Raw genomic sequence first — 14,726 nt, 5'->3', positions numbered from 1 at the left:
ACTACGAACAAAGCTAGTGGAGGTGATGGAATTCCAGTTGAGCTATTCCAAATCCTGAAAGATGATGCTGTGAAAGTGCTGCACTCAATATGCCAGCAAATTTGGAAAACTCAGCAGTGGCCACAGGACTGGAAAAGGTCAGTTTTCATTCCAACCCCAAAGAAAGGCAATGCCAAAGAATGCTCAAATGACCACACAATTGCACTCATCTCACACGCTAGTAAAGTAATGCTCAAAATTCTCCAAGCCAGGCTTCAGCAATATGTGAACCGTGAACTTCCTGATGTTCAAGCTGGTTTCAGAAAAGGCAGAGGAACCAGAGATCAAATTGCCAACATCCGCTGGATCATGGAAAAAGCAAGAGAGTTCCAGAAAAACATCTATTTCTGCTTTATTGACTATGCCAAAGCCTTTGACTGTGTGGATCACAATAAACTGTGGACAATTCTGAAAGAGATGGGAATATCAGACCACCTGATCTGCCTCTTGAGAAATTTGTATGCAGGTCAGGAAGCAGCAGTTACAATTGGACATGGAACAACAGACTGGTTCCAAATAGGAAAAGGAGTACGTCAAGGCTGTATATTGTCACCCTGCTTATTTAACTTCTATGCAGAGTATGTCATGAGAAACGCTGGACTGGAAGAAACACAAGCTGGAATCAAGATTGCTGGGAGAAATATCAATCACCTCAGATATGCAGATGACACCACCCTTATGGCAGAAAGTGAAGAGGAACTAAAAAGCCTCTTGATGAAAGTGAAAGTGGAGAGTGAAAAAGTTGGCTTAAAGCTCAACATTCAGAAAACGAAGATCATGGCATCCGGTCCCATCACTTCATGGGAAATAGATGGGCAAAGAGTGGAAACAGTGTCAGACTTTATTTTTGGGGGCTCCAAAATCACTGCAGATGTTGATTATAGCCATGAAATTAAAAGACGCTTACTCCTTGGAAGGAAAGTTATGACCAACCTAGATAGCATATTCAAAAGCAGAGACATTACTTTGCCAACAAAGATCCGTCTAGTCAAGGTTATGGTTCTTCCAGTAGTCATGTATGGATGTGAGAATTGGTCTTTGAAGAAAGCTGATTGCCAAAGAATTGATGCTTTTGAACTGTGGTGTTGGAGAAGACTCTTGAGAGTCCTTGGACTGCAAGGAGATCCAACCAGTCCATTCTAAAGGAGATCAGCCCTGGGATTTCTTTGGAAGGAATGATGCTGAAGCTGAAACTCCAGTACTTTGGCCACCTCATGGGAAGAGTTGACTCATTGGAAAAGACTCTGATGCTGGGAGGGATTGGGGGCAGGAGGAGAAGGGGATGACAGAGGATGAGATGGCTGGATGGCATCACTGACTCGATGGACACGAGTCTGGGTGAACTCCGAGAGTTGTTGAGGGACAGGGAGGCCTGGCGTGCTGTGATTCATGGGGTCACAGAGAGTCGGACACAACTGAGCGACTAAACTGAACTGAACTGAACTGAACAGACATATAGAATAATTAAGTAGTATTACTAGCTTGTTCAACTAATGTAAGTCAGTTCAAATAGTTTAAGCTTGAAATACAAATAGCAAGTTAGAAATGCATTTCACTTGCTTTTTTTCCCTAAAATGAGTCTTTCCTAGTAAAACATAGCAATCATGCATGAAAATACACAAGTTATATAATATACATTTTTCTCAAAGTAAACTTATCTGTGTAACAGATCAAAAGATAGACATCTTCAGTATCTGAAGACACTGCAGTGACTAATCTCAGACTTCCTCAAAGAAACAACTACCCTACCCTCTAATGGTCTAATATTTTACTAATTTTAACCATCATTGCAGATAGTGACTGCAGCCATGAAAGTAAAAGACACTTTCTACTTGGAAGAAAAGCTATGACCAAACTAGGCAGCATATTAAAAAGCAAAGACATTACTTTGCCAACAAATGTCCGTCTAGTCAAAGCTATGGTTTCTCCAGTAGTGATGTACGAATGTGAGAGTTGGACTATAAAGAAAGCTGAGCCCTGAAAAACTGATGCTTTTGAACTGTGGTGTTAGAGAAGACTCTTGAGAGTCCCTTGGATTGAAAAGAGATTCAACAAGTCCTTCCTAAAGGAAATAAGTCCGGAATATTCATTGGAAGGACTGATGCTGAAGCTGAAACTCCAATACTTTGGCCATCTGATGTGAAGAACTGACTCATTGGAAAAGACCCTGATGCTGGGAAATATTGAAGGCAGGAGGAGAAGGGGATAACAGAAGATGAGCCAGTTGGATGGCAACACCAACTCAATGAACAAGAGTTTGAGCAAGCTCCAGGAGTTGGTGATGGACAGGGAATCCTGGAAAGCTGCAGTCCATGGGGTTGCAGAGAGTGGTACACGACTAAGTGACTGAAATGAACTGAACTGAACTGAATTTTAATTTTATAGTACTATCTTGTCTCTCTTGTTTTTTTACTCTCAGCATATATTTGAGAGACTTACACTGGTTGTTTTGTATAGCAGTAGTTGTTCATTTTAATTCTGTATATTACTCCATAGTGTGTGCTAAGCTGCTTCAGTCATGGTGAATTCTTTGCAACCCCATGAACTATAGCCCACCAGGCTCCTCAGTCCATGGGATCCTTCAGTCAATAAAGGAATGGGTTGCCATGCCCTCCTTCAAGGAATCTTCCCAACCAGAGGATCAAACCCAGGTGTCCCACTTTGCAGGTGGATTCTTTACTGTCTGAGCCACCAAGAAACTCCAAGAGTATTGGAGTGGGTGGCCTATCCCTTCTCCAGCAGATCTTCCTGACCCAGGAATTGAACTGGGGTCTCCTGAATTGCAGGAGGATTCTTGACCAGCTGAGCTACAGAGAAGCTGAGAGACTAAGCATAGCACAGCAGAGCACTTTAATGACAATTCCTAATCATGGATTTTAATTTATGATAATGCTATAAACTCATCTTTTGTACAAATGTGCTGCCATTTTTTGCATTTATATCAAGGATTAGAATTTCTAGACAGTAGACTGTAACTATACATATGCATTTTTGCTTTATTCAATCACTAGGTTGTGTCCAACTCTTTGTGGCCCCATGGCCCATAGCCCTCCAGGCTCCTCTGTTCAGGGTATTCTCTAGGCAAGAATACTGGAGTGGGTTACCATGCCTTCCTCCAGGGTATCTTCCTGACCCAGGGATCAAATCTGCATCTCTTGCATGAATATATATAATTAAAATGTATATTCCCAATCATTTTACAATATATCTGTACCAAATCTTATTCCCAGAAGCAGTGTATGAGATGTCCAGTTGATTCACATCCTCACCAACATTGAAATTTGTCAGGATTTCTCTAAATCAACTAATTTAAGCATAATTTACTTAAAATGTACAAATTTTAAGCATATAATTCAGATTTTTGCAAACATATACATCCACGTAATCACCATCCCAATTAGTATACAGAACATTTCAATCACCAATAATGTTTCCTCAAGAGCTTTGCAATCAATCATTCCCATTGCCAACCACAGGTAACCAATATTTGATTTCTATACTAATTTATTATTTTTTGCCTGTTATCAAATTTCATGTAAATGAAACTATACTGTATGTACTCTTTTGTGACTGCCTTATTTACTTAAGCAAAATATTTTTAATATTTTTTGTGTTTGAAATTCATTCATTTTTATTCATGAGTAAGACCTCATTGTATGGATATACTACATGTTATTTTATCTATTCTTCTGTAAACAGATATTTAAGCTGTTTTGAGTTCTAGGTTATTATGAAAAAAGTGATAAATTTCCATACATTACTGTGTATATACTTTGTGTAGATTTGCTTTGGTTTTTCTTAAATAAAGAGTAGGATTAATCTGAGTCATATGGTAAGCATATGCTTATATATGTATCTGCCAAACTGTTTTACAAAGTGGTTGTACTTTTGCACTTTCACCAGGAATGTGTGAATTTCAATTGCAGAAATTCTTCATCAACTTGATCAGAATTTATATTTTAGCTATTTTATGAATGTAAAGTGGTATTTCTGCGTGATTTTAATTTTTATTTAACTAAAGATACTAATCATTTAAAGAACATTACATGCCCATGATAGTCATTCATGTCTTATTTTATAAAATATTTTTCTTATTTAAAAAAATATATACACATATATGAATTCCTGGTAAAAGTCCTTTGTTAGAAATGTGTTTTATAATATTTAATATATAATACATATATTTAATTATAATATATAATATTATATATATTATATTTAATATATAATAATAATATATAAAACCCAGTCTCTGGTTTACATTTTCCCTTTCTTATGAGTATTTTTTGGAGAACAGTGTTTAACTTTGTATGAACATCCAATTTATTATGTTTTGTTCATTTAGGACTTAGTGCTTTCTTTGCTATTAGTAAAATTTGCCTACTTTAAAGCTGTGAAGACTTAGTCACTATTTTTCCTGACGATCTTATTGTTTTCATTTTATCTTTAGGTCTATAATCCATTTAAAGTTAACTTGTGCATTATTTGTGTTCCAGAGCAAGTTTTTTTCCCCCCCCAGTAAAAACATTTTTCAGCATTTTGTTAAAAATATAACATTTTCTTCACAGAATTTCCATGATTTTATATAAGTTTGAGAGCAAGCTATAAAACAATGTTTTCTTATTCATTATTTTGTAACTCCACTTGGTTAAATATCCTTTAATTTCTCTCTATGATATTTCTTCAGTGAGTATAATCTTCATGTATTTAAATATGATCCTAAACATTTTACGTTTTTGATGCCATTGAAAGTGTTGAGTTTTTAATTTCAATTCTAGATGGGAGTTGATAGTATACAGAAATAAAGTTAGCTTCTTAACTTTATTCATTCTAATTGAGTTTTGAACACAACCCCTCCTCCTAAGATTTCCTAAACAAATGATCATGTTAATTTTAAGAAGGAAAATTTGATTATGTCCCCATATATGTATGCTGTATATATTTTTTTTACTGTTTCTTTATGTTAATCAAGAGATAAAACTTTCAGTATATGGGATGATTTCTCTGACTTTCTTTGTTCTTGATGCATTTAATTCACAACTAAGTGTTGTTATATGAGCTTTAAGATTTTTATAGATATCCTTTATTAGGCTGAAGAAACACCCTTATATTTCTAACGTGCTGAGAGATTATATTATGTGTGACTGTAACATCTAGGAAAACGCTTTCTTTATATCTATTGAAAAGGTTTTATTGTTTTCTCTTTATTCTGATAAGTATAAACATACTCAAGTATAAACTTGATTTTCAAATGTTAAACAAAATTAATATTCTTCAGATAAAATCTAATTAGTCACAATGAACTATCCTACTTATATATTTTTGGAAATGCTTTGCTAATACAAGTATATTTTGCTAAGAAATTTTGTGTAAATAATCTGGAAGGCCATTTATCTATGTCTTTCATTTTTTTAATATCTAAGTATATTTTTGGTGCTGTGGTATATTAGGTCTCATACGAGTTTAGAACTATTTGTCACTTCATGATACTTTCAAAACATTCATGGAAGGTTGGCACTATTTTGTGCTCAAGGAATTCACCTGGGAATGTTTATCAGACTGAATCTATTTTGAATGATGATTTAAGTTTGAATATAACATCACTGATACATAGAAAGCTATTCAAAAATTCTTATTTCTTCTGTCTTCATTTTAGCAAGTTGTGCTTTTTGTCAATTTCATCAGTGTTGCTGGTTTTGTTTTTTTTTTTTTTTTGGTCACAATGTTGTTCACTACATTTCCTTGTGTGTATTCAGTTGCTCAGTTGTGTCTGAATCTTGCAGCCCCATGGACTGCAGTCTGCCAGGCTCCTTTGTTGGTGCAATTTTCCAGGCAAGAGTATAGAGCGGATTGTCATACCTACTCCAGAGCATCCTTCCACCTCAGGAATTGAACATTTCCTTATTCTATGAATGCCTGAAGGTTCTGTAGTGATGCTTCATCTTTAACTCCTGTTCATAGTAATTTGTGCCTTCTTTCTCATCTGCAGATAGAAATGTAAATTATTGGACGGGTATATCTTCCCTTCCAGTTAATAAGCCTCAAAGAAAGATTTAAGTTACATTCATTTTTTATTCCCCCTCTAACATTAGAAAGAATTCTGCTGCTAATTTGTGACCAATTTTTTATACTTTAGATGGCATATTTGGCTTTCTTAGGAGATTCAATTCAGTCCAGTCACTCAGTCGTGTCTGACTCTTTGCAACCCCATGAAGCGCAGCACGTCAGGCCTCCCTGTCCATCACCAACTCCCGGAGTTCACCCAAACGCATGTCCATCGAGTCGGTAATGCCATCCAGCCATCTCATCTGCTGCCGTCCCCTTTTCCTCCTACCCCCAATCCCTCCCAGGATCAGACTCTTTTCCAATGAGTCAACTCTTCGCATGAGGTGGTCAAAGTACTGGGGTTTCAGCTTCAACATCAGTACTTCCAATGAACACCCAGGACTGACTTTTAGGATGAGCTGGTTGGATCTTCTTGCAGTCCAAGGGACTCTCAAGAGTCTTCTCCAACACCACAGTTCAAAAGCATCAATTCTTCGGCACTCAGCTTTCTTCACAGTCCAACTCTCACATCCATACATGACCACAGGAAGAACCATAGCCTTGACTAGACGGATCTTTGTTGGCAAAGTAATGTCTCTGCTTTTTAATATGCTATCTAGGTTGGTCATAACTTTCCTTCCAAGGAGTAAGCGTCTTCTAATTTCATGGCTGCAATCACCATCTGCAGTGATTTTGGAGCCCCAAAAAATAAAAGTCTGACACTGTTTACACTGTTTCCCCATTAGGACCTCAATTACATCATGACTTCCGGATATTTAAAACTCTAAACTAGATCATTCTCAAGAACATCTGAATACCCTCCACACCCTTGAATCTTAAAAAGCATCCGTTTTTAAACCACCATCTACCATTGTTGATGCCAATCTGTAAGTCTTCTACTCTGAACAAATCCTTGCATTTCTATTGAGTTGAGAAAGCAATTTTTAATGAACTTCAGTCAGTTCAGTTCAGTTCAGTCTCTCAGTCGTGTCTGACTCTTTGCGACCCCATGAATTGCAGCATGCCAGGCCTCCCTATCAATCACCAACTCCCATAAACAGCCAAATATTACAAAAGGAAAGTATTTGCTCTTGAACATATTTTTACTAGGAATCAAGTTCACTGAGAGAAATTGAAAGGTAGTAACCTATTTTTAAAAATGTTTTAGCCCTATAGTCAGAAAAAATACAAACTATGCAAATTTTTATTTCTTTTTTTGATTTCTTCTGTGATTTGTTGGTTATTCAGCAGCGTGTTGTTCAGCCTCCATATGTTGGAATTTTTAATAGTTTTTCTCCTGTAATTGAGAGCTAATCTTACTGCACTGTGGTCAGAAAAGATGCTTGGAATGATTTCTATTTTTTTTGAATTTACCAAGGCTAGCTTTATGGCCCAGGATATGATCTATCCTGGAGAAGGTTCCATGTGTGCTTGAGAAAAAGGTGAAATTCATTGTTTGGGGATGAAATGTCCTATAGATATCAATTAGGTCTAACTGGTCTATTGTATTGTTTAAAGTTTGTGTTTCCTTGTTAATTTTCTGTTTAGTTGATCTATCCATAGGTGTGAGTGGGGCATTAAAGTCTCCCACTATTATTGTGTTATTGTTAATTTCTCCTTTCATACTTGTTAGCATTTGTCTTACATACTGCGGTGCTCCCGTGTTGGGTGCATATATATTTATAATTGTTATATCTTCTTCTTGGACAGATCTTTTGATCATTATGTAGTGACCTTCTTTGTCTCTTTTCACAGCCTTTGTTTTAAAGTCTATTTTATCTGATATGAGTATTGCTACTCCTGCTTTCTTTTGGTCCCTATTTGCATGGAAAATCTTTTTCCAGCCCTTCACTTTCAGTCTGTATGTGTCCCCTGTTTTGAGGTGGGTCTCTTGTAGACAACGTATGTAGGGGTCTTGTTTTTGTATCCATTCAGCCACTCTTTGTCTTTTGGTTGGGGTATTCAACCCATTTACGTTTAAGGTAATTACTGATAAGTATGATCCCGTTGCCATTTACTTTATTGCTTTGGGTTCAAATTTATACACCGTTTTTGTGTTTCCTGTCTAGAGAATATCCTTTAGTATTTGTTGGAGAGCTGGTTTGGTGGTGCTGAATTCTCTCAGCTTTTGCTTGTCTGAAAAGCTTTTGATTTCTCCTTCATACTTGAATGAGATCCTTGCTGGGTACAATAATCTGGGCTGTAGGTTATTTTCTTTCATCATTTTAAGTATGTCTTGCCATTCCCTCCTGGCTTGAAGAGTTTCTATTGAAAGATCAGCTGTTATCCTTATGGGTATTCACTTGTGTGTTATTTGTTGTTTTTCCCTTGCTGCTTTTAATATTTGTTCTTTGTGTTTGATCTTTGTTAATTTGATTAATATGTGTCTTGGGGTGTTTCGCCTTGGGTTTATCCTGTTTGGGACTCTCTGGGTTTCTTGGACTTGGGTGATTATTTCCTTCCCCATTTTAGGGAAGTTTTCAACTATTATCTCCTCAAGTATCTTCTCATGGTCTTTCTTTTTGTCTTCTTCTTCTGGGACCCCTATGATTCGAATGTTGTAGCGTTTAATATTGTCCTGGAGGTCTCTGAGATTGTCCTCATTTCTTTTAATTCGTTTTTTTTTTATCCTCTCTGATTCATTTATTTCTACCATTCTATCTTCTAATTCACTAATCCTATCTTCTGCCTCTGTTATTCTACTATTTGTTGCCTCCAGAGTGTTTTTAATTTCACTTATTGCATTATTCATTATATATTGACTCTTTTTTATTTCTTCTAAGTCCTTGTTAAACCTTTCTTGCATCTTCTGAAAATACAACAACCCAAAACCTGTGGGACACTGTAAAAGCAGTCCTAAGGGGAAAGTTCATAGCAATACAGGCACACCTCAAGAAACAAGAAAAAAGTCAAATAAAAAACCTAACCCTACACCTAAAGCAACTATAAAAGGAAGAAATGAAGAACCCCAGGGTTAGTAGAAGGAAAGAAATCTTAAAACTTAGAGCAGAAATAAATGCAAAAGAAACAAAAGAGATCATAGCAAAAATCAACAAAACCAAAAGCTGGTTCTTTGAAAGGATAAATAAAATTGACAAACCATTAGCCAGACTCATCAAGAAACAAAGGGAGAAAAATCAAATCAATAAAATTAGAAATGAAAATGGAGAGATCACAACAGACAACACAGAAATACAAAGGATCATAAGAGACTACTATCAACAATTATATGCCAATAAAATGGACAACATGGAAGAAATGGACAAATTCTTAGAAAAGTACAACTTTCCAAAACTGGACCAGGAAGAAATAGAAAATCTTAACACACTCATGACAAGCACGGAAATTGAAACTGTAATCCAAAACCTTCCAGCAAACAAAAGCCCAGGTCCAGACGGCTTCACAGCTGAATTCTACCAAAAATTTAGAGAAGAGCTAACACCTATCCTGCTCAAACTCTTCCAGAAAATTGCAGAGGATGGTAAACTTCCAAACTCATTCTATGAGGCCACCATCACCCTAATACCAAAACCTGACAAAGATCCCACAAAAAAAGAAAACTATAGGCCAATATCACTGAAGAACATAGATGCAAAAATCCTTAACAAAATTCTAGCAATCAGAATCCAACAACACATTAAAAAGATCATATACCATGACCAAGTGGGCTTTATCCCAGGGATGCAAGGATTCTTCAATATCCGCAAATCAATCAATGTAATACACCACATTAACAAATTGAAAAATAAAAACCATATGATTATCTCAATAGATGCAGAGAAAGCCTTTGACAAAATTCAACATCCATTTATGATCAAAACTCTCCAGAAAGCAGGAATAGAAGGAACATACCTCAACATAATAAAAGCTATATATGACAAACCCACAGCAAACATTATCCTCAATGGTGAAAAATTGAAAGCATTTCCTCTAAAGTCAGGAACAAGACAAGGGTGTCCACTTTCACCAGTACTGTTCAACATAGTTTTGGAAGTTTTGGCCACAGCAATCAGAACAGAAAAAGAAATAAAAGGAATCCAAATTGGAAAAGAAGAAGTAAAGCTCTCACTATTTGTAGATGACATGATCCTCTACATAGAAAACCCTAAAGACGCCACCAGAAAATTACTAGAACTAATCAACGACTATAGTAAAGTTGCAGGATATAAAATCAACACACAGAAATCCCTTGCATTCCTATACACTAATAATGAGAAAACAGAAAGAGAAATTAAGGAAACAATTCCATTCACCATTGCAACGGAAAGAATAAAATACTTAGGAATATATCTACCTAAAGAAACTAAAGACCTATATATAGAAAACTATAAAACACTGGTGAAAGAAACCAAAGAAGACACTAACAGATGGAGAAATATACCATGTTCATGGATTGGAAGAATCAATATAGTGAAAATGAGTATACTACCCAAAGCAATTTATAGATCCAATGCAATCCCTATCAAGCTACCAACAGTATTCTTCACAGAGCTAGAACAAATAATTTCACAATTTGTATGGAAATACAAAAAACCTCGAATAGCCAAAGCAATCTTGAGAAAGAAGAATGGAACTGGAGGAATCAACCTGCCTGACTTCAGGCTCTACTACAAAGCCACAGTCATCAAGACAGTATGGTACTGGCACAAAGACAGAAATATAGATCAATGGAACAAAATAGAAACCCCAGAGATAAATCCATGCACATATGGACACCTTATCTTTGACAAAGGAGGCAAGAATATACAATGGGTTAAAGACAATCTCTTTAACAAATGGTGCTGGGAAATCTGGTCAACCACTTGTAAAAGAATGAAACTAGAACACTTTCTAACACCATACACAAAAATAAACTCAAAATGGATTAAAGATCTCAAGGTAAGACCAGAAACTATAAAACTCCTAGAGGAGAACATAGGCAAAACACTCTCTGACATACATCACAGCAGTATCCTCTAGGACCCACCTCCCAGAATATTGGAAATAAAAGCAAAAATAAACAAATGGGACCTAATTAACCTTAAAAGCTTCTGCACATCAAAGGAAACTATTAGCAAGGTGAAAAGACAGCCTTCAGAATGGGAGAAGATAATAGCAAATGAAGCAACTGACAAACAACTAATCTCGAGAATATACAAGCAACTCCTACAGCTCAACTCCAGAAAAATAAATGACCCAATCAAAAAATGGGCCAAAGAACTAAATAGACATTTCTCCAAAGAAGACATACAGATGGCTAACAAACACATGAAAAGATGCTCAACATCACTCATTATCAGAGAAATGCAAATCAAAACCACTATGAGGTACCATTTCACACCAGTCAGAATGGCTGCGATCCAAAAGTCTACAAGCAATAAATGCTGGAGAGGGTGTGGAGAAAAGGGAACCCTCGTACACTGTTGGTGGGAATGCAAACTAGTACAGCCACTATGGAGAACAGTGTGGAGATTCCTTAAAAAACTGGAAATAGAACTGCCTTATGATCCAGCAGTCCCACTGCTGGGCATACACACTGAGGAAACCAGAATTGAAAGAGACACGTGTACCCCAATGTTCATCGCAGCACTGTTTATAATAGCCAGGACATGGAAGCAACCTAGATGTCCATCAGCAGATGAATGGATAAGCAAGCTGTGGTACATATACACAATGGAGTATTACTCAGCCATTAAAAAGAATACATTTGAATCAGTTCTAATGAGGTGGATGAAACTGGAGCCTATTATACAGAGTGAAGTATGCCAGAAAGAAAAACACCAATACAGTATACTAACGCATATATATGGAATTTAGAAAAATGGTAACAATAACCCTGTGTACGAGACAGCAAAAGAGACACTGATGTATAGAACAGTCTTATGGACTCTGTGGGAGAGCGAGAGGGTGGGATGATTTGGGAGAATGGCATTGAAACATGTAAAATATCATGTATGAAACGAGTTGCCAGTCCAGGTTCGATGCACGATACTGGATGCTTGGGGCTGGTGCACTGGGACGACCCAGAGGGATGGTATGGGGAGGGAGGAGGGAGGAGGGTTCAGGATGGGGAACACATGTATACCTGTGGCGGATTCATTTTGATATTGGCAAAACTAATACAATTATGTAAAGTTTAAAAATAAAATAAAATTTTAAAAAATAGAAACTATTCCAAGGGAATATTGAAATGTATCTAGAGGGAAGAGGAGAGCCTAGGAAAGCTAAATAAAGCAATTAAAAAAAAGTTCTTTCAAAGAAATCTCAAGTAATTTCCCCAAAATACAGTATAAGAGACTCTTACAAATGTTTGAGAGAGTGAATAGAAGTTCAGTTCTGAGTGTTTAGGCATCATTATAGTGCTATTGTTGTTACAAAGATAAAAAATGCATAGTAATCATGGTGCCCAAAACAGAATTGTCACGCATTTTGAGGGAACATGCCAATAAATATATGGGGTCAGGTCCATGACGGAAAGAACTGGAGGATATGCTGTTGTCAAGGCTTGGGATAGGTGTTGAATTTATAGTAGCATATATCCTGAGTAGAATTGTGCAATTCAGAAAGAAGTTAGTAATGCCACCGATAAATAGATTACTTTTTATAGACTCCTACTCACTATGAAAAATGTAGAGCCATATTCTTTGATGTACCTTCAAATAGGATATTGAAATAGAGAAGAATTTAAGGGAACACATTACTTGGAAATGTACTTGGAAAAGTGTGGCACTGTGTCAAAAAAACAAGTATGTTGCTAGATAAACTTGCACTAGATTCAGCTCTGAAAAAGCAGAAGGCCGGATATCAAATTATTAATGGAAATGTGGACATTTAATTCCCTGAGGGGAAACGAAAGAACTTAAGGCCTGAATGATGTACTTTTATTAATTGTCTAAATCATCTGAGTAGAGGCATGTCTTCAATTTTACTGGAAGGAGAAATATTTGTATGATGGGAGACTCTTTCCAGCATCATCTGTGTTGTGAGTATTTGGATTTCTGACCTACATACTACTGAAATGGAAATCAAGAAAAAGTTTTTTCTTTTCTCCTGTTATTTTCTGTTTGCCTACCTTCCTTCAAATAGAAATAAGTTGTTCTAATATACTTGGCAACTTCCAGAAATAGGTATTTTGATTGAATTCTTTTCTGAGTTTGAGAAACATAATTTTGATTCAGAAAATTATTTCAGAGATTGATGATTTTCCATGGCTTTTTTTTTCTGCTATGGGTCTGATGTCCCAGTAGTCATTTTCATGAAAATTGTGTTTCTTCAAAATAATAGGACACATGGCAGCCACAGAGTGTATTAATTTAGCTTTGCAGATGCTGAAAGAAGTATACAGTTGTGAATAGAAAAATACCAATATATATCTGGTAAAAATATGGCTCCATTTCGATTATATGAATAAAAGTTTGTGGTTTATATTTTTTAAAATAGAAGTTAAAGCTAGGAAGCGTGGAACACTAAAATCAACTTATTTTAGTAATTGTTGTTAACTATAACTGTTCCTAGAAATTCTCTACCAGAAGGAGGGTGGTAGTATAATTTGCATACTCAATATTGTCATTTGTATTTATTAAATAACAACTACTTAAAAACTTGGATGAGATGGCCAAAATTTAACTAAGAGGTAGAGTAGGAAACGAATTGTTGGCCTGTCTTAAAATGTGGTTTTAATATTTATTTAATTAATGTCTTATTTTCATTCATTTCTTTGTTTTGAAGGAATGGTTTACAGTACCAGGAAGAGGTGGTGGCTGCTAGTGGATTGCTCACCTAAAAAACAGACACAGGTTGTGCCCCCCAAATTTTTATCTTTCTCTCGTGAGGCTACTATTCAAATAACTGAAAATAGGCTTAGGTTTCATTGCAATGGACTTAGAGCAAAAAAAAAAAAAAAAAAAGGATATATGTCATCTTACTATTGCTAATATTTCAAAGAGGGGAGAGTATAATATTAAGTTGTCTTTTTACACTAACCATCCATTATACTTTTTCTAGGAAAAAGACTTCATCAATTTTGCTGATAAAATTGTAAGGAGTCTGAAATCCATTTGGTCACACTGTGCATGGAGAGAGATTTTTAATTTGGATTCCTCATGCTGTGGATCCATGTGTTTCTTGGCTTCTCAAGTTATCTAAGCTTGCCCTAATTTAACACCCATCTATTGCATAACAAATGTTTATTTACATAACTGCCTTTATTAGTCTGGAAGAATTATTTATGATTATTCATATGTATGTATATATATCTATATATATATTTATGGCAATTAAAGTGATGTACTGCAAACTTAATGAAAGAATGAAGATAAGAACTGATGTGTGGACAGTAGATGATTCTTATAAGAATATTTGAAAATAAGCAATAATATTTTCTCCCTTTTGAAGAAATACAAAGTAATTGTATAATTTACATATAATTAAATACATAGTAATGGTAACATTGATGGAGGTTTCAGATATTCTGGTGGTTAATATGGCATCAGATCATTTCGTAATGTTGTTTTACCTTTCCTAGTTCCCTGTCATGATTTCATTAACTATGCTTTTGTAAAACATGATACAGAAAGTCTGATATATACATATTTCCTAAGTGAATAGGAATCCTCTTAATATGCTCTTGACATGCTGAAAAGTGTCCAACCTTAAACATGTCT

This window comes from Bubalus bubalis, chromosome 19 (genome assembly GCF_019923935.1).
Source record: "Bubalus bubalis isolate 160015118507 breed Murrah chromosome 19, NDDB_SH_1, whole genome shotgun sequence".
In the NCBI taxonomy this organism is placed as follows: Eukaryota; Metazoa; Chordata; class Mammalia; order Artiodactyla; family Bovidae; genus Bubalus; species Bubalus bubalis.
This window is presented reverse-complemented; position numbering follows the sequence as displayed.